This window comes from Ochlerotatus camptorhynchus, unplaced genomic scaffold (assembly GCF_037179485.1).
Source record: "Ochlerotatus camptorhynchus isolate MF236.1 unplaced genomic scaffold, CSIRO-AGI_Acam_v1.1 ptg000577l, whole genome shotgun sequence".
Taxonomy (NCBI): domain Eukaryota; kingdom Metazoa; phylum Arthropoda; class Insecta; order Diptera; family Culicidae; genus Ochlerotatus; species Ochlerotatus camptorhynchus.
In genome coordinates, this window is record NW_027041058.1 from 4,268,588 (window position 1) to 4,290,884 (window position 22,297).

Sequence of the window (22,297 nt, forward strand, 5' to 3'; positions counted from 1 at the left end):
AAATGAGAATTAGAGCAAATTGATAGTGATATCGGATAGAGAAGATGTGTATTCACCAAAAGATTATTTACTATTCGGGCTTTGAAATTTTCTTCAAAATTTGGGATTAATAACAATTTTCGTGATGCAAGATTTAGAGAAAAAAATAGTTAAAATGTGAGAGTTTAAACATTTTCTAAGATCACAGATTTGAAAAGAAAATATCATATTTATTAATAGTCTGCAGTCATAATTGTCAAGGTTCTGAGACTTGGAAGTATTTTAAGAGTTAAAACAAATTACAGAACAATCGATAGAATCTTGCGGACAAACCCTGTAATTTTCAGTAAAATTTAAAAGTATTCAAAGTGTTGATTTCAAAAAACTATTGAGGAGGATCCCACATAGTTTTCGAATAAGAAGTTCAGAGCAGAATTCCAGAATTATTCTGACATGAAGTCCTTATAAATTGTTAGAAGAATTTGGAGGGATTACTGTGAAGAAGATTGCAAGTTTTAAATTAAATTATTAGGTAATTTTTGAAGAATCCTTAGAGAATTAAGATGAGAATTCAACTAGAAACAGAGTTCTAAGAGTGTTCTGGCGATAATTTCAACCCTAGTGTGAATGATTCATCAAAGAGTTCCAACAAAATTTATTGCAAATAAATTGCTAATAATTAAAGAGAAATTCTTTAAAATACTCCAAGAGGTTTCTAAATAATTTCAAATTTCGAAAGATTTATTCTATAGTTAAAAAAATTTTGAAAAGGATTTCAATGAAATCAAAATCTACGAATAGGTTTAAGTGAATTCTAAGACGGATTCCAAACAATTTTTTAGAAGGAGTTTTAAGGAAATTCCAAAAAGAATTCAATGGTAATTATTACGCAGAGTGTTTTCTGTTTAATTTTAAAAGAATTCTATAATAATTCAGAGCAGAATTCCACGTTCATTCAGAAATTCATATCATGATAAAATTAAAACCCGGGGAAATAATAGTTCAGTTTTAGTTTTTAGCAATATTTGTTTCTTAAATCCAGCATCTTCAATATTTTGTTTTAAGGCTCATGCCGTTTACATCTGAAATTGAATTGCAAAAATCAATTTGAAATATTGCTGAGTGATTAAATTCTAAAAACAATAAGGCGATCTGAAAGAATTTGGTAAAAAATCACTCTGTTTTAATGGTTTAGTCTGAAATTCTGGTGTGAAAATATATTCCTATGGTGTGTCTAATTTATTTTTCCCGGTTCTCTCATCGGATTCCCGGGTTTTTCCAGGTTACTTTTCAAATTCCGGGATATTTCCCGGTATTTCCGGTTTTCCCGATTCACTGGCCACCCTGCCGTTACTTTGGATGTAATATTAAAATTTATTTTTTGCTGTGTAGGAAAATGATTCCTCTAACAGTTGGGGGGAGAGGGTCACGTTATGTGTGCGCTTGCAGTGCTGTAAATTCTCAAAATGAATTGAAAAATTTTCACGAAAATGAGAAAAGCAGCTATCCGCTATCAAAGGGAACCTCCTTCGAATGGATGATATCAGTTGCTTAGTCATTTGACGAAGGCATGGATCATTCACTTATTTGTTATGTTTTGTGCTAACGTAATTTATTTTAACGTTGTAAGAACGATAAGTGTTGTGCCTTGTCTCGCGTCGCGTCTTGTGAGTGTGATGGATTATTTGCATTTGAGAAACGCTTGATATCATTCAATTGAGTGTAACCTACAAATAAACGGAGCACTGGTCGACATTCCAGCGAAAAAGCTAAGCCAACCTAACTTCTACCATCGGGTCGACTTGTCTGTTCGGGACCATTTCGCCTGGTTTTTTTTTCCATACTCCACTGTCGTATATCAAATGATAGTGAGTGACTCTATTGACAGTGATGATGAGGTTCGAATAAGAAAGGGGCTCTTCAAATTTTGGTCATGTGAGAATTCGTTTTCACAGAATTTATTCAATAGTTGTATTGGTTCATTTCAATCGAATGATATTAAAATTAACAGCACTGTGCGCTTTCCGAGCAGGAAAAAAAAATAACTTATTAATGACATAAGAGGTAAAATACCAAAAATAATACCTCAGAAATTTTCTACGAATAACGAACTAATAAATGATTTAGTTATTACAATAACAAACGGATAACATACCATAACATATAGTTATTACAATAACAGACGGATACCAGAATACCATAGATTGTTATTTTTAAGGTCTTCTAATACCAATTCAATATCTCTTTTAGGTGTTATTGTCTAAAAACTGAGAGATCACAATTTGTTATTTTTGGTATTCATTTGATATTTTATAAAATATTTCGATAACTGAATAATATCAAAACAAGGTTTTACACCACAAGCATACTTAAATCTGGTATCATACCACATTAAGATATTCATTTGTTATCGATTAGCTATCAATTCCTGCTCGGGTTGTCTCAAGTGTTGTGAAAGTCAACAACTGTTTTCTGGATGTGTGGTTATTTGTGCAAGGGATTGATCCTTACTGAATAGAAGAGTGTGGGTTGAATCACAGGCATCAGTTCACTCTTTAAAGACGACCACTTACTTAGGCCACAGGCAAAGGGAAAACTGACGACCGAGCAGACAAAAGATTTTATTAATAATTGTTATTCCTTTCACTGGTCAGCTCGGTCGCCAGCTTTCACTATGCCAGCCAGGGGCCTTACTTTTGTCGACCACATAATTTATCAAATCAAATAGCTTCAAGTTACCGGGTTTGGACGCTCGACATTTGTAGTGATTGAGTGTGATGAAAGAGACTTGGTGACTACGTAGCGACAGTTTTTGCTTACTGAGCAGAAGATCGTGAGTTATATTCCAGGTTCCTTCTCATAACGGAACATCCATAAATGAAGTATTTTTCTATAACTAGTTAATGACAGGTCACAACTTCTTCCCCTCAAATGCTACGTTATTTATGAATGTCCCGTTATATTTCTTTTTTAAACGCTGTTGATCAAATTGAACTGTGAAGAAACAAATGGTACATATTCTCAATAAAATATGACGTACGACGTTTGCTCGATCCGTGTTCGAAATCATAGTTTCGGGGAATTTATTTACTTTACTTCATTACATTTTGTTTAGCAACTTTAACACTCTTGGGTCATTTGTGACTTGTTCGGTGATGATATTAGACTTTGGTTTTATGTCGCCAGGGTGGCCTAATGGTGACCGTTTTTGCGTAGTGAGCAGAAAATCGTGAGTTAATTCCAGACCACTTTATATTAGGGGCTGTTCTTGAACTACCGAATATGAGACCCTACCCCAAACCCACGTAGGTAATCGTCTATGAACATTTTTGGACATTTGTATGAACCGTAGACACTCGCAACACATTGCAACCAAATCTTTTCAAAAATACAGGAAAAAATCAAAGAAAAATATGGTGGTATTGAGGTTTCTGTAGTTTTCATCCTCAATGAGGAAAAATCTAAAAATTTAAAATTTGCCATCGTTCAATCGCGAATGTCATAATCCAATTCCACCCGTTTAGATAAGCGCCCACCGATCAATATCCATAATTATACCACTCCTCCCACTTTCAGTAAGTACAATAAACAGTAAATTCCAGTCCATAGCAGCAAAGTCTTGTAACGGAGCACACCTAACTCTAATTTACTCATTTACCGCGGGACTTCACGTGTGCACAATAGAAAGAAGCCGCTTGTTCAAACTGGTAATGCTGGTAATGCGTAATTTAAATTCAACAATTATTATTCAATTCTGGGGCCAAAAAGTAAATCCCAACACGAAAGAAGGGAAAGACAACCTGCGCCGAGAAAGGGGGCTGGGAGGATAGGAATTGCATCTATAATTATCACTTATTACTTCGCGTGTGCTCAACACACATCTTCTTCGAGTCGATCAGCAACATCTGCAACCGCGTTTGGCTACTGGTTTTGTCCTACATTTTTTTTTTAATTCGTGAAATCTCTCTTTCGCAGAAGCAAAAAAAAAAAAGGCAATACATTGCGCATTGTGAGCTTGAATGTGCGATGGAATAAAAAAAAAATCAATCATTTTACTAGACAAACCGCTACGGCAACCACATATCTTAATGAAGAAAAGCGGGATCTTTAAGAGTAGGTACCGAAGATGCATCACCATCGCCATCGCCACCGACCGTCTTGGAGAGCTTCTTCATTGAAATGTAGGCAGAAAACGTGACGCGAGAGATGTTTAGATTCTTTTCAGCTTTTCGGGGTTAGACCGAAACCGTTTGATTTCACGCTTATTGCTCATACGACCAAGATAAAAGAATGAGCAATTCTACACCATACAGCTAAACCAGCTGGATCCGTTTGGTGTGGAAGCTGTGCGCGAATTCGATCGCTCTCTGTGCTCTATGAAGCAATCGGAGGTAATTAATTGTGTGTGTTTGTTTACTGTTTGGTCGTTCTCAGACGAGTGCGCGGTACTCGACGAATGTAGGTTACCAGAAACACCCAGCGCAGTATTCGGAACAATCAGTACCGTGAAGTGTGTAAGCGTCTCTAGGGCCAATCGCGAACGGAATTAATTTTTTGATTATTGATTGCAATCTGTTGGAAGCAATTTTGGCTTAATTCGTTAATTTTCAGATACAGTCCCAATAGGGTAATTGGATAGATTTCCCGCAGTTGTAACGATTGGCGAAATTGATCGGTTAATTCACCGACGAGCGAGTCCCGGAATAAGTAGCTACGAACATGCTTGAACATCCTAACTAATCCACCCACACGAACTAATCTCACACTCCAATCAGGAACAATCAGTGCTTCTCCCCTTTTTGATAAATAGTCAATCATTTCCCAAGAGGGCCACAGAAAAGGAAATAAAACCATCACCTCGGGCCAAGGAGGCAAACTGGCAAAATAGCAAGTCAAAACACAAACACGAAGCAAGCAAACGCCTACGACGCCCGGCATCATCAAATCAGCTCCCGACCAGGGGAAAAAAGCAACAACAAAACACGGAATTTTATTGATTGTCCACGAGGACACAAGCATTCTGGCCGTGGTGTGCTACCGACGATGTTCGGTTTGCACTCAAAAGCCCATCGTTCTGACCTTTCCGAGAAAGCGCAAGCTGATAAGCAAAATCATCCCTGCGGAGTAGCAGTCTATCTTTCACAGGGCGTTATTTTACGGTTTGTCTGTCGGGTATATCTTATTGTGTAAGATTCGAGGCTTACCTCCAAGGATAAACCTTGCGATTATGGTAGCGATATTAATTATCCCGGATATTTCATTAGGATTACGGTGATTTGATGCTTCATCGCTGCTGCTGCTGGTGCTGGCGTTGATTCTCAGGGCCTCACCCTTTTCGGACGTTCCGCTTTTTCGCTTTCCCGTAGGAGCGGCATACTGACACTCGCACACTGACGACACGCTGAATGTATATAAATGTGTGCGAGAATCTCGGTTGGGAGCGTTTGGAACCCTTGTGAGAGTGATGAGAAGGAAAACAGCGAGCACGCGAAATCAGTATCCTTGCATGTGAGGACTACTACTACTACTACAAGTACCCGATTGGTAAAATGTGTCAAAGGCAAGAGGTGCAGTGTTGCCAGTTTCAACTCGAGAATTCGAAGAAAGAGTCTATTCGCACTTAAATTTTTATTCAGCGGCGCCGGTGGTATAGTGGTAAGCCTAATTGTCTCTCACTCCGCTCAGGGCCTTGGTTCGATACCAGTCGGCGCCGTCAGGATTTTCTGAGGTATACAATCTTTGATCACATGAGTTGATGGTAGGGTAGGGTCCAGTTGTGGGAGCTGCCTTCCTGGCGTCGGTAGCATGCATTGGTACTCAGTACGGAAAGCAAGATCGACGGAAAACAAATCAAGGGAAAAAAGAAAAAAAATGGTAGTGGCCGATTGTTTGATTATTACTAGTAAGGAAGCAACACACTTTTACAATCTATGGAATAATGTGACTTATAGTTGCAAAAAAGTAACCTAACAGAAGAGCAGTAGTCGTTCTGATGGCACTTCAAAATAAAATAACTTATTCAATTAACGGGTGGCAACTAAAATTTTGGAATTTCTTTCTCAAGCTGTCAAAAAAAAAGACAAACATACTTGAAGAAGATCTGATTTATTGAAATTAAAGATACATTGTCCATTGTTGAAAAAAAATTAGTGAACATTTGAAAACGGTCCGTAATCGGATGTTCGGCGAAGCTTCCGTTTGATGTCGGAACAGGAGTGTTGTACGGCCTTCATGTCAACTTTGCGAATGCATCTCTTGATTCTACCAATCAACTGTTTGCAATTCGTGGCTCTCCAGTTATTTTTGTACACCAAGGAGCTCAAAACCCCGAAGAAATCTTCGATTGGGCGACACTGAGGCATATTTTCGGGTTGTGGTTTTTGGGTACAAATGGGATCGAATGGGTATTCAGGAACGATTGTGTTTTTTTGGCGTAATGCGATGACGCTTTATCCGGCCAAAACACGTATTGTCCATCAGCATGATGTTTTTGTAGAAACGGGATCAAAATTTTCTTCAAACATTCGTTCTGGTACACATATTGATTGATTGCCAAACCAGAGGGCTTGAACCATGGCACGAGAAAGAGAACGAAGTCCTTTTGCGTCCATAATTTTGGCTGGTCTTCCACTACCTTGCTTGCGAGCAGTTGTTGGGGATCTTAGGATATGGTAAACAGTCGAAGCCGCAACATTTTCGCTTTTAAAATGTTGTACCGTATACTTTTTGCCGAGATTTCTGTGCAGTTCGTAGAACTGTACAACGCGCTCGCGAAATACTTCTTGTTTCGACGGCATTGTGAGCAAAATTGAGCAAGCATAGGTAAACAAAACAGAAAATACTAGCAGAAAGAGGAGAGAGAGCTAACACATACACACTCTTATTTCTCTCTGAGCTCATTTGTTGTTGAGCATAGAGGCCTCGAAAAAATTCCAAAATTTTACTTGCCACCCGTTAGTATCTCATAAATACTTATGTACGATGCAATAGAAAGTCTATAACCAAAGCCACGACATGACCCTGAGTGTCTACTTCCTGGGAAAACCTGGAAAATCGGGAATCCTCAGGGAATTTTATTTTTCCTGGAAATACCTAGAAGTCTCAGGGAATCTCATCATTACTCAGGGAATTTAATAATTTTTCTTACGAAGGATATTTTAAAGAAAAGAATGCATTCTGAAATACAAGCATTTAAATAATTTTCCTCGTTGAATCACATTCTCCGACATTGAATCTAGAGTGGATCCAGACTTTTTAAAGGGTGTCCACAGTTAAATTGCATCACTTAGAATTACTCGTCAAAAATAAGTCTCTCAACCGATTGTCGTGAAATTTTCAGGGAATGTAATACTATAGGGGAAATGACGGCTTCGGCATGACAGACTATTTTCGGCAACCCAAATTGAAACACTATTTTCACTGGATTTTCTTACGAAAACACTTCGCTGAATGCATGCAAACGATTCTTTATGCTTTCAGCTTCAATTTGACTATATTTTTACCACTGAAAAAAAAGCAATCTAGCAAGGTTTTCTTGAAATGAAACACACGCACTACAAATTGTAGCTGAATTCGAGTTGCCGATAATAGAACAGCAGATTTACATGCAGTTCAAATGGAACGGTTGCCGAAGAAAAACTGGTTGCCGACAATACTCGCTCTCACTAGAGAAGATTGGAGCTTTGTAAAAGCGTTTCAAAACAGTTTTTGACAATTCTTTCGACTGAAATTGTTAGAGCAGCTGGCAGCAAAAGATTGTAAACAAACCAATACTGCATATGTGTGCGTTCCATAGAGAAAAAGGCTATAGAAAGAAGGTCGCTGCTTAGGTTGCCGAGAATAGGTAGCCAGTATCGCACCCAACGTCAGTGCCTATACGTAAGCGTACTACGGCTTTCAAACAAAGGAGTAACAAGTGTGATACTATCACTTCAGGCTAGAACTTTGGTTTTTTTTTCTCCTGCTTTCAACCATTATTTCAACATTTTCTGCTCCGTAGTGACAACTTTAGGGTTCTTCATTATATCCCAGTATTTGTCGATCGGCCGCAATTCCGGTGCGTTTGGGGCATTGAGATCCTTCGGCACGACATTGACCCCATTCGTCTTGTACGGCTCCAGAACATCCTTAGAGTAGTAACAAGAAGCTAAATACGGCCAAAAAATTGTAGGAATGTTGTGTGATTTGAGAAACGGAAGCTGTCATTTCTTCAGGTACTCATTCATGCAGACATGGCCATTTACGGTTGTAGTTGTTACGAAAGGCTTGCTCCGTTTTCCGCACGAACAAATCGCCTGCCAAATCATGAATTTCTTGGGGAACTTCGACACTTCCAGAGGGACTCTGAAACGTCGAACTTATCTTTCGCAGTCACATACTGGTTTCCCGGAATTTGTTTGAAGTCCGTTATAACGTATGTTTCATCGTCCATGAAACAGCAGTGTGGTTTTTTTTTTGAATATTTGTGTGTACAGCTTACGCAATGAGCTGGATTACCGAGGTGAAGCAATCGGTTAAGTTGTGTGAGTGAAATCCCTGTAAGATACAAGCAATTAGTGACGTCACTAATTGCGTTTACGTTGATTTTTTGGTTTACTAATACAACCATATTTCACGATCTGCTTCACCTCTCTCTGTAACTCATTGCAGCTTACGTGCCCGCATTCTATCGTTCCTATTCTGTCGTTCATTGCGGTTTTGTGCTTTCTGAACCTCGAATGAACGTAGACCTGCTCGTTTCTTGGTAGTTTTTTTCGCGACATTCCGAACATTTGGTTTTGCGTTTGAAGGCAGCAACCACTTGCTTGTAATCTTCAACGCAGTATGGAACACTTTTTCTTGCACTCACTTGCCTCCGATCGACAGTTAAACGTTCTCCGAAACGTTTTAAACACGAGAAGCAGTAGATTGTTGGATTCCTATCATCTTTCTGATGGCTCGGTCCTAAAGATGAGGATTGTTGAGGTGAGTGTGCAAATTTTTCTTCGACTCCATTTTCAAAACTACTAGAAATTTCACAATGAAACTCACGCAGTTTAAACAATACACGCTGTGGCCATCTCACCCAAAATGTAATTAAAATTAACCCAAAGGGCAAAATGTTACAGCTTTTTGAAAGTGATGCAATTTAATTGTGGACACCCTTTAGATGTGGTAACAAATAAATTTAAAAAAATCAGAGGCATGAAATTATCATTTCTTTTTATGTTCTGGAATATGCATATTTCTCACAAATTTTAAATTCTTCAATACTCCAAGAAAATTTCCAGTATCGGAAGTCAAATTTCACAGTTTTAAAGTCTCATTTAATGCTATTATAATTTCTAAGGACCTCATTCCAAGGTAGTCGGCTGAATTTTAAATTTCATGTGAAGCTTGAGATAGTTTTGAGTAGAATTTCAAGAAAACCCTGAATTGAATTCATTAAAAAAAAAATATATACTGAAAACTCATAGGAATTTTCGAGGAGCAGAACTCCTGTGATCAAAGGAAAATAGGGCATTCTGTGGTTAATTTCATAAAGTTTGTGGGAGAAAACGAATCCGGAGCATAAGGGAGTAGGCTGTGCGTGTGATCGAACCTGACGTTTGTTGTTTTTCGTGGAGTTTTTTGTATCTATAATCGGTTGCTGATCTGGCCAAAACCAGGCCCAGGAGACAATTTCTAGTTCCTCAGTCCCTATTATTTGCCGCTGTGAAGCTGTTCCGAAGCCAAGTAGAGCCTCCACGAGGCGTTCCATCAATAGTTCCATCATTCGTTGAGTCGCAGCGTTGAACCTGACTACATACATCCGAACATTTGTTGATCTCAAATCGACGGAAGACATTCCGCGCAACTACCATAAACCGGACTAGTGCATGTTGATCTTCTTCAAGCTTTGGCTTCTACATCAACACATGTCAGGCAGCGTTCAGGTTGAATTGGCTAAACTTGGTGAGTTCGTTCCATTTTGTAAATTTTTATCTTTTCAAACCAGTAACGTTGGGAGATCACCTTTTTGTGGTGCGTTACTGGTATAGGATCTACCACCGAACCCTAGTCGTGACAACTTCAAACTAGAGAATCAGGATTTTCCAGTAATGAAAGGATAACATTTTAGTGCTTGTTAATTTTTATGACTTGATAATAGTGACAAGCATCGGGTAGTGACCACCGCCGGTATGCATTTCTATATTGTATATTTTTAATTAAAAATATTGTTTATATTCATAGAGTTTACCTAATCCTTTTCCCTTTGTCCTTCTCCTTTTCCTTTCCTTCTTCTCTTTTCAGAAAGCGAGTAATGGCGCTATAGCCATAAGCCATAAAAGGCTAGTGGTCATGTCCCAACCGTCAGAAGACAATGGAGCATCACATAACCTATCTAGCTTGGATGCTTCCAACAACCAACCAATCATATAATTACCAAAATCGGAACGTACGGTACGAGATGTCCACGTTTCATCCATTTATTGGACTCTGAAGCATCGTGTTTAAATCTTCGATTTAAATAGACCCGATGTTTTCTGAACCATCTTGCCCCTTAAATGCTGCACAGTAGGCCTGGCCGTTTTGATATGTGTGACGCATCTTCGATGTGAAACACAGTGGCATCGCCTTAACATCAATCTACCTGTGCACCAGCTCTCGAAACATAAACAATTATCAAAATATTGCTCGCAATGGATAGCTATCCATTAAACTAGGAGATTAAGTGTATTTTTCAACTGATTCAAGTATGAATATGGCATTAAATCTGGTTTTGAAAGTTGGTGCACAGGTGAAAAGTGAGGTTACGCGACGCCACTGGTGAAACATATATCAAATAGACAAAAAAAATATGGAGGTATATCCATCATTTTCCAGGATGCTTTCAAGAACTGGCTGTGTTGGTGTTAGATTAGATTAGATTAGAAAACGAATCCGGAGCATAAGTTCTTTCAAATACTTAGATCAGAGGTGCCGCTTAACCTCATTTTTTATCTTAACTTTCAAAACACCGGGAAATTTTTGGTCAAGTTTCGGTTTTCACGCATATTTTCTTTCCAAAATCCGGCATCTTGAATATTTTACTTTAAGGCTCATGCACATTAACTTCGGATTGGAGTAGAAACGAACAATAGATTTGCAATTTTGTTTAGCAATTGAAATAAGACGAATAACTGATGGCAATTATGCAGCATACGAACAAGTATTTCTTTTTGTGCTTTGTAGTAATTTGTTAAGAAACTCTGGCGTACAAATTTGAGCGTGTTAAGATGTATTAATTTTCCCCGGTTTTCCCAGTTTTCCCAGTTCACTTTCCACCCTGATTTCATGCCAGTGGCTATAATATGTCTTGAGCCAAAACAAACCATACGTCATAGCCGCACCGGTGGTGTAAGGGTAAGCGTTATTGACGCTCACTCCAAAGGGTCTGTGGTCAATCCCAATCGGTGCCGCCGAGATTTTCTGAAGCATAAAATCTCTGATCATGCCTTACTTTGAAAGGGATGTAAAGCCGTTCGTCCCCGGTCCACGAGTTGATGGGTGCCTAGGTAGGGTCCAGGTGTGGGAGCTGCCTCCCTGGCATCCAGAGGCGTTTCCTTAACCTCAATCTACCTGTGCACCAACTCTCAAAACATAAACAATTATCAAAATATTGCTTGCAATGGATAGATATTAAGTAAACTAGAAGATTAAATGTATTTTTCAACCGATTCGAGTATGAATATGGCATTAAATCTGGAATTGAAAGTTGGTGCACAGGTAAAAAGTGAGGTTACGCGACGCCACTGCTGGCATCGGTAACATTGGAACTCTCAGTACGGAAAACAAATCAAGGAAAAAAAAACATGCTTCACGTGTTTATATTCATACTTCCTGCCCTGGAGCACAATCCAACTTCGACTAGAAACGAAAGTGTTATTGGTTTACGTGGGCATTCTTTGATTCGCTCAAAAAGGACCTTACAATGTATGTTTAACAAAAGCTCATAGGTAATGCAAAGAGGATTAAGTCAATTATGTCCTTAAAGAGAGATTTCAATATAGCAAAAAAAAAGTAAGACATGCCGCCCCTTTCACCCCTCCTCTCTGCATTCGCGTCGTATTTTTCTTTTTCAAAACAGATCCAGGAATATCTGGACGAATTCTCAAAGCTTCAAAATTATATTCTGAAATCCTAAGGAAATGATGATTCCTAAAAGAATGTCCTCAACACCTAGAACTGGCGAAGACTCAAGTTGGTAAACAAAGCAAATCAGTGTATGAGCTGTGAATAACTCTCTTGAAACGACAGTACAGTTATTTTTTTTTCGTTCCATACTTTTCAAAGTTCCAATCGATTTGCCTAAATGCCATGCTATTCAATCGCGGATCAATTCATTCATTTAATATCGTTTGAAAAACATGCAGAAGTTGAAATTAATAAAAAAGACGATTCAATAGCAAATCGATGATGATGTAAGATTTTCCTAGTTGATAATTTTATTTGATTATATAATTGATAACAAATAAATAATAATAATAATAATAAAAAAAAACAGAAGATACGTATTTGTCTCATAATCATGAACTTATTTCCGAAACAAAATAACGATTAACTTTTCATTCACTAGAACAAATTCCAAAATTCCTCAGAATATCGCTTAGACGTTTTCAGAATCTCCATGACTTTTTGACAGTCAACAGTGCCTTTCGTAGATTTTTTTTCTAATGATCTCTATAAAATGTGTTACGGTTCGACAAATCAGTGCCAACATTTCAAAAGGCTCACTCATGAAAATTAATGACACCAACAGGTAGAGGATTGTTTGCGAGAAATCGACGGCTAAAGTCATTGTTTACAAAAGCAATTACGCCCCTTTGAAATGTTGGCACTGAAATGTCATACAAATTTTTCCATATCGATGAATAACATTGTTGTTTGAATTTGTAGTAAAATGGAATGTATAGTCACAATGGATCTGTCCGAGGGTGTTCATTATTAAATTAAAAAAAAATCTCCCAGGACTTGTGGATAATGTTTATGAGTTTCATGACCTTTTTGAAAAAATGTTTGAATATTTCACGAGATTTCAGTTTGAGTTCCACAACTCGAAACGGGCGGAGAACTTCGAAGTGTCGTCAGTTATTGTAGAATAATTAGTATTAAAAAATGTTCTCCTTATATTCGAGAGCGAATTTGGACACTTTCCGTTCTACATGTTTTAAGTTTAATTTACAGCATCATCCTCGTAAAGTTTTTTGCAAGATTTAAATCCAAAGCAAGTTAAAAATGTTGAAATCTTTCAGTTCACTGACAACAGTTTACAAACGAACTTTGTTTTCATTCAAAATTCACCACGTATCAAAACAAAGCCACAAATTACGCCGAGCTGTTCCAAACCATTTTTTTTTTTCTCCGTTACCCCCCAATAAACGACCCCGTAACGACTTACCTTCAACGATTTCTCTCTAGCTGTAAGTGGTGTCTCTTGATAGTGCAAAAAAGACCCCGATGTTCCCAGGATTGTTTGAATCTTTCACAAACGAAAAACACGAACCACTGCACTTTGCACGAAAGGCTATTTCGCTCTCTATCTATCTCTCTCGGGAGGTAATCCAAACACCGAAAAAATTCAATCTTCCCCAATGTTGATATGTTTCGTGGATTGGATCATTGCGTATTTTCTCCAGCTACTGCTCGCTCATCACATCACCACACCTCACAGCAATCATAGGTGCGCAACACACAACTAATACAATTTTTCCTTTATTTTCCTTCTGCGGCGGTGCTCTGGGATCTTTCACTTTTGTACAATTATAATTTCATTCATTTTAATGATATTCTTCTTCAGCAGACCCAGTTGAAGCACACTCATGTGTGTAGTATCAATTGGCGACGACGACGACAACACAACCACAGCCAAATCTTTTCACGCAAGGTAACAAAACAGCCCCAGCGGAGGAAGGGAGGAGTAGGTCGTTTCGAGTTGTTTGACGTTTCTATAAAAAATCACCACACATCACAAGCTCGTTAGGCGTTGTACAATAATTTTTGTTACACACCACACATCACAGTTGTTGCCTTCGGCTTGTTGATTAAAACTTCCAGCTTTGAAGCTAATATTTATTTCGATAGAACTTGGTCGAAATCGGATTCTGTTTTCCTTGGAATATCATCAATCTCTTCACCACACCAATGCAGAGTAGAATCGTTATTCACCACACGTATACCATCACGAAAGGCCACTGTTCCACAATGTTGAGAGACTTTCACGCTGGGAAAAAAATCTGAAACACTCCTCTGTTCTTCCCCCGGACTACCTACTTTTCGCTTTGGGGCTGCTGCTAAAACATATTGGCACTTTTCTTCCTGCCGAGAATCTATGCACCAAAAGCTCCAAACACGAATAACTATTATTCCTTCCCGTCCCGGGCTGCGACACAACACACTTTTGGCACACTCACGAAACCTTGACGATAATGGATTGCTGCAACTCACTTTCGAACTGCAGTTCGAATCGAATAACACAAAGTTTACACAGCCCAGAAATGAATGTCTGCTGGCTGCCTGTCGAAACGATTTTCCCAAACGCGATGCTCGCTGCTACTGTACAAACACACACACACACACCGTCCGTACCCCGCAGGGGTGAATATTATTATTAATCGATACTCCTGCTCTAACCGCTGCAATTTACTACTGTTCGTCTCGCTCACTCAACTCAACGAAACAAAGCGGTACGCATGCATCCGCTCTGTTGCAGGCCTCCTCAACACTCCTTTTCGTTTTCGGTACAGTTTGTTATGTTGTATGCTCACCGTCAACACTGCTGCACACACAATACAACGAAACAGTCCATTGATTGATGCGAATTGCACCAATGTGTGCAATGTCTACACAAACACACAACGGAAGAACACAGCAAAATCAAATTTATTGTAGTTTATTTTCCGCACACGGAACCAACATGAAACACGTACAGCACCGTTACTCAAAAATACATCTGAAACCGACGGAAGCTCCCTGCAAACTAAACTAACACAGCCGAGTGTGGAAGCGTGGAGCGAAATTTTGATTCTGATTTGGTTTGTGAATTTTTCTCGGAGAGAAAAATGTGTCCGAGGAAGAGAGGGAATAGCCCAGGTGGCAAATTGCATGCCCAAAATCAGAGAATTATTAGTCCAAGAAAATATACCGAATCTTACGAGGAATCTTAGCAAAATTAATGAAAATTCCTTTTTGTATCGTAGGGGAACTCAAGGGGAAGAGTTGACTGTCAAATACGAACAATCGTCGCCTAGCTCACATAACTGGTTCCAAACGACAATAAGCAATGATGGTTTGTTGATGTTTGGAGTCAAATTCACATATAGAAAATCCATGAGTATAAGCAGGTTAGGCCCAGTGTTCGTTCTCCGTCTGTTAAAAAGCGTGACAGAGTTTGACGTCACACTCTTTCAACTATTTAAATAGCGAGACAACGAAAGAGACGACAAATTCAATGGGCCTTACCCATTTACATCTCATTTATGGATGATCAGTAGGCCGATTTGACAGCACATCCCGCCCCTGATTTAACCAACTCCAGTGGAAGATGTATATGATTATTAATAAAAATCTTTCATTCAGAATCATAAGGGCCTAACCAACAATCAATACGAAACTAACGATTTTAAATTGGCTCACCACTTTAGTAGCCTATTGGTCCCAAGCAAACGATTAACGTACCCTATTCTAGTTGAAATTCTATTACTACACTATGTTTGTTTTGATTCGCTATGAAAGTTTGACAGATAACATCAGGGGTGTGTGGATTCATGCAGAACATGCAGGGGTGAGTGAAATAGCTTGGGACTGCTTGGGACCGTTGTTCTGGTACTGAGTGAGCCAAAAATAATAATGATTTTCTTCGGGACCCAGTGGTCTTAGAGTTACCTCTATGGCCTAACTGCGATGATCAGTTATCTAATTCACCGATTTTCTATTTGAATTAAAATAGTGAAGTATACCAATGGTTCACCAGCATAGTTGATTTTCGCTACAGTTGTCGCTAGTAAAAAAAAGTTACGACGATTTATTTTGAATGCATAAAACCGCAAAATGTTGATTTTGCAAGGGTTGTAACTTTTTTTAATTTGTCTTTTGCTACTTTTCTACGTCATTGATCGCCGGGAGCAAATTCAAAAGCGTCCCATGTAAAGAGCACATTGAGGAAAGTAACGTTATTTCAAACATCACTCTCTCAATGTGAATGTGTTTTCGTAAAACTGTGCAATCATTCTCCTCAATTTGATAAGATGTAAAGATTGCTCTTTGCACTGAATATGTGAGGAAATAACAAGCCTGCTTGCAGCCTTGGCGGCTATCTGAATACAGATAAATTTGAAGGGAATACTGGGAGCATTCCTGGGAATTTTGAAGAGAAATTGAACGAGACTCTGAAGCATGATTACATGGGAACATGGGAAGAATGCTTAGGAAAAAAGAACTGTAATGAGAATTCCATGTGAATTTTGAGAAGAAGTATTAAAGAAAATTCCGCAAAAAAAAGTTATTCTAACTAGCATTCCAAAATAATTATGGGACTTATAATTAATAATAGAGAAAAAGAGTGATTACATTAGAATGAGATTGTAAAAAATATTCAAGAGCACAGAATTATGAAAAAAATTCCCAAAAATTGAATTTTTGCGTGATTTTTCATTTTTTTTTTTAAGATCCTGAATCTTTTACTTTTTTCAAGTTCAAAAAATGCATTGCTTGAATAATTCAAGTTCAATTCATGTATGCATGTCCCTTCTCTATCAGAGATCTTGGAACATTTTCGAAGTTCCAGAGTGTTTAAAATTGTTCCAAAGAATACTTCAGTCTATCATTTTTCAAAATTCGACCTAATGACCCCATTCAACCTAATGGCTTTCAGCCTAATGGCCTAGATATAAAGAAATAGAAGGGAGAACTTCAGTGAAGTCTAATGTCAATTTCAAAATAGTTCTGAGTAAAATTCCACCTATGCAGTTCCTAATTTATTTATTTATTTATTTGTCTGCATCAACAGGCTGTGTATAGCCCCAATTATGATTTAAGTAACTTATATAGGTAAATCAAAAAATAAAAACTAAGAATAAAATACATAAATAAAACACACAATCATGCACGGTTAACTGTGCCAGAAAAGAACGATGAGAAGTATCTTCGTAGCAGCTGTCGAGGCATATGGAAATCGAAGATGCCCGAGACTCGATTGAACACTCGTTGCAGCCCACCTATTGCACCGTTCATGCCATAGTTTGTGCGCTGAAGTGGCAATCTCAGCATAACGTTGTTACGTAGCGCACGGGGTTGGACGTTAATGTTGACTTGCCCCAAGATTGCACTGCAATCAATTCTACCTTGTAAAGTGTCCGCAATGAACAGGGCCCTAGAGGTGTCTCTTCTAGTTCGGAGAGGCTCCAGATCAATCAGCTGGCAACGACTTTCATAGCTAGGCAGATGAAATGGGTCTCTCCAAGGCAGCTTCCGCAGAGCGAATCGAAGAAAACGGCGTTGAACGGACTCAACTCTCTCAGCACCATTGTTGTAGTTTGGACTCCAGACCACAGAACAATATTCCAGAATGGATCGCACCAAGGAACAGTACAGTGACTTCAAACAGTAGATATCGGAGAAATTCTTTGCTATCCTGAAGATAAATCCCAATGTCCTAGACGCCTTGTCGACAACGTACGAGATGTGCTGCTTGTACGTAAGTTGAGAATCCAGAATAACACCCAGATCTTTCACATGGTTCACACGGTCGATTACAGTGCCGATAAGTTTGTATTCAAATGTGATTGGTTCTTTCTTCCGAGTAAAAGTGATCACTGAACACTTAGTGGGGTTAACCACCATTCGGTTCAAATTACACCAGCTGGCAAAGGCTTCGAACTGACGTTGAAGAAAGTGACAGTCATCAATCGAGCGGATTCGTAGGTAGATTTTAAGATCGTCTGCATTCGATAGTCGTGGGCCTTCGATGACCAAGTTCACGTCATTGAAGTAGAGTGAGAAAATCAAAGGTCCCAGGTGACTTCCTTGAGGTATTCCTGACGTAGCTAGATAGATATTGGACCGGTTGTCACCAATGGCAACCATCAGTTGCCGATCAGTGAGATTAGAACGAAACCATCGCAAGAGGTTGCCGCTGACCCCCAAGTCTATGCAACTTGGCAATCGCGATGGCATGGTTTAGCTTATCGAAGGCAGCTGACAAGTCGGTGTATATGACGTCTGTTTGAGTCCTCTCTGCCATGCTTTCCGTGAGATACGATGTCAAACACAGCAGATTTGTGGCAGTAGAACGACCGGAAGTGAAGCCGTGTTGATCACCACTTAGATACTGCTTACAATGAGAGAGTGGAGGCTCCATGATGACTAACTCGAATAACTTCGAAACTGCAATCAACGACGTAATTCCACGATAATTGTCCACATCCCGTTTGCTGCCCTTTTTGTGGATAGGAAACATATGTGCGAATTTCCAACAAGGTGGAAATGTACCACTCGAGATGGACAATCGAAATAGGTGAAGCATGGGCATCAGCAAGCTGGCGATATGCTTTTTCAGGAATACGGATGGAACGCCATCGGGTCCTGGATTGAAGGACGACTTGAGTTGTGATGCGACAGTGGAAATCATCTCGACGTTGACATCCATCGCACCCAGTGTTTGACCGTACAGTGGAACATTACTAGCTGCTAGGGTAACGTGTTCGTCAGTTAATCTCTCATTCGTGAAAACACTGGCGAATTTCTCAGAAAACAAGCGACAGATCTGCTGAGGAGTGGAAGCAACTGCTCCATTCAACACCATTGAAGAAGGTAGACCGGATCAGGGCTCTACAATTTCGAAGCTCTAAAATGAACTCGTGTTTTGTTTCTCTCATACATACGTGTTCGACGCTTCATTTCTATAACGCCTAGCTAGACTATCAGCAAGAAACGAAAATAAAAAAGAAGGACGCTTGGAAGGAAAGGCTGGCTGTGGAACTTCTCGTCGTTGCTTTGCTCATCGCTTTCAATGTAAATAACGTCGATTTTCTAGTTAAACGAACTTCATTATGGCTTTCAATCCCCTTTCACGAACACTCTATCGCCGCTCTTTCAATTTGTTTAAAATGCGTTATGTCCCGTTTTCGATCATTTTTTTAGATAAATATATGGATGGAAGATAAATTAGAAATATGACGTGTAATCTTCAAGTGTTTTGACGTGAGAAATGCTTTAAATGTGTTATTTCATTTTCCGTCATATACGTCATGAAACCTCTGTTGATGTGTTTCATGAAAGAGAAAACTATCAAAGTCGAGCGCTCTTTCGCTCATCCATTTCGACGAAGCTTGAAAGGAAGACCAATGGAGCGACGGGAGAAAGAGAGACAAGCGATTGAACATTTGTTTGTGCACGCCGACTGAGGTTCTAGAATGCTGCGAAGCTGTTCGACTTTAACAAAAAAAGAAAGCCAGCAGTCTCTTCGTCGCATCGATTTGGTCGATTGAAGCTGATATTGTGACGCCCTGGACCGGATTCCTTGCGCTGCTCATTTACGTAATTCCAGAATGACTTCGGGTGCGACTTGAGTTTCCTCTGAATCCCTCGTTGATATCGCGAATAGCATCGACGGCTAACTCGCTTGAACTCATAATTGAGCCTAACGTAGTGACGTTTCAGCGAAAGCGTATGATACTTAGTGAATTTTCTTAATGCGACTATTCTATGAGAATTTAGTGGTGAATATGGGCGGGAATTCTCTCTCTAATTATAATATTTATTAGAAATTTGAAAATAATGTTAGAGTGAATTTCAAGAGTTACCTATGGAGAATATTCCTGCAGTATTGTGAAGAAAATGAAGGGAACAAATTTTAAATAAAATCTGTGATATGTTCCAAGGTAGCAATTGTATTTTTTTAGAATCACAGATCCCAATCAAATTTTTGAGTCTTCGGATTATTCTTTAATTTTCATACTTAGAAGCAATGTTGGGAAAATATCAAAGAATTAAATCTCACCAATACCAAATATCACGCTTGATTTTCGTAGACAAAAATCAACAAGCAAGCAACTGCGATACAGGTCGTGATATCGTAGCTACGAATATCAAGCTAACAAATCTCAACAACTACAATTAACCACTTCATTCGAGCAGTTAAAATGACGTTTACTACCACTCGAACTTTGAACTAAAACATTATTGTGAGATTTTTCTTCTAGAACCACGAGAAAAGTAGCCATCATTTGTGCGTTTCATAAAAAATAGAAATTAGTTGGTCCAGTTTTTTGGAATCGTTGGAAGAAAGTCACGCCAAAACTGCTTGACAAAGTGGTCAATTCTAACCAAACCGTGGTGAGTTTGAGTTATTTACATTTTTGCTTTAAATCCGACCGCGACCCGAAACTACCGTCACTGCTGGCAGCAGAAGCTTCGTGTCTGCCATTGGTGAAGAGTAAAAAGAGATAGCAAACGTATACTTTCCCTTTCTACGAAAACGATGTGCAACGGAAGCATTTTTGTGTCGAGTCAACTCTCAGCTTGATTTATGCACGTTGTGAAGATCGAACGAAGACTCCGGCAGCAGCACACCCCAACAGTCAATGATCGAATCCCAAATCAGACCCATTAAAAAGATATGTGAAAGCTCTGGCCTCTGTTTATATATTTGTCGATTCATTTGCCAGTGCCAGAGCTGAGCCAAAAAGTTGAGCACGTTATTTCGGGACCTTCTAGTCTTCGAGTTACCTCTATGGTTGTATCATAGAGGTAACTCTAAGACTAGAAGGTCCCGAAGAAACGTGCTCAACTTTTTGGCTCAGCTCTGGTACTATCTTCGGTCCCAAGCTAATCGATGCACCCCTCGAAGTGCATCGATTACTAGAAATGAAGTGTTGACGACTAGAAATACTCAGAGGGAGAGATGGGTGGAGAGAATGTTTTGAGCCAAATGAACTATCAAAATCTGAGCCAATCGAACATTCCAATTAGAATTTTCCGATGATTTCTTATTCTTACTAGAATAAATTTGAGAGTATTGCAAGCGAACAGAAATTCAATCAGCTTTATGTTTTGTGTGCTTCTCAAAATTTAACAAACAATATTCTAACTCTATTGATTAATTGATCTTCGTTGGTTAATGAATGGCAACAAGAAATGTGCAAAATATTGCGATGCAATCAATTATTATTTTGCACGTAAATGGAATCAAAAATAAAAGTCATTTGAAATACTAGCTTCTAGCAAGGGTTGCAAGATAATTTAGGAACAAATCTCTGCTGCCGAATTGTATTTTGTTTTCTCCGCCTATCTCTCCCTCTGAGTATTTCTAGTCAACACCACTCACGGTGATTGAATGAGCACCGTTCAGTGAGACAGGATCGAATTCGATTTTTAAATCTGTGTTAGGGAATACGCTGTTTGCAGGTAATCGGTGATAATTTTGATCACCATTGCAACAGTTGGACATTTATAGATAGTATAGAGTAGTAATAGTAATAGAGACCTATTGAAAATTAATAGAGTGTTCATTTTAGCAGATTGGTAGATAAATTTCTAATCGATTGGCTTGTTAAGAATAAAAATCCATCTGCTATTGACAGAGTTATATGGGGTCAAAACCTGACTTCTTTTCGTCATGCGATGGATTTTGGTTTTTTGCACCCCCAATATGTTGCCGAAAGACGTAATTCTACGTCAAAAAACATATTATCGCGTGACTCGCACCGAAAAAAAAAAACAGAACTGCATGTGTCGACAGCTAAGAGCGATTTTCATTAAAATTTGACCTTTTTTTAATCTTGTTAAATTTTCAAAATGATGTCTTTAATTTGTTTCAAAAAATTGTGGCACTGAAATGGCATGTCTGATCGTTGCCAAAGTTGTAGAGAAAAATAGTACTTTCCTGGAAAAAATATATAAAAAAAATAATTTTAGTAATTTCAAGAAAAATTAAAAAATAAATAAAAAAGTCCCATGAAAAATGCAAACTTTTGAAATGTTTATGAACACTGACCAAAAGATCAAAATTTAACCAAAAGTTCTTGTTCGACGATTTTTGTCAGTTTTCAAGTGCTCTTCGTTTTAAACATTCCAAAAATTTAGAATTTGCATAAGTTTTCTTTGGTAAAAAAAAAATGGAGCAATGGAAATTGTTTGGATTTTAATTTATTTTTATTTTTATTTAAAGTCAATAAAACATTTTTGGTATATTTTTACATGAAAGGCATTATTTTTCTGTACAACTTCGTCTCAAACGTTATTAGACATCATAAATGCGGTTTCCGTGCTACAGTTTTTTGAAAATTTCAAGGACGCTATTTTAAATTTTTTACAAGATTCA

The 22,297-nt window shown here is 38.5% G+C and overlaps 1 protein-coding gene across 1 annotated transcript in view; it reads right to left on the reverse strand.

Annotated features, from left to right (window-relative positions):
* fwd (phosphatidylinositol 4-kinase beta fwd) overlaps positions 1-14,919 on the reverse strand; it is a 259,693-nt gene extending 244,774 nt beyond the window's left edge. Inside the window, exon 1 of the mRNA XM_065236870.1 lies at positions 13,379-14,919. The gene's annotated coding sequence lies outside the window, so the exon portion shown is untranslated. The remainder of the gene's footprint in view (positions 1-13,378) is intronic.
* Positions 14,920-22,297: the final 7,378 nt, after the last annotated feature.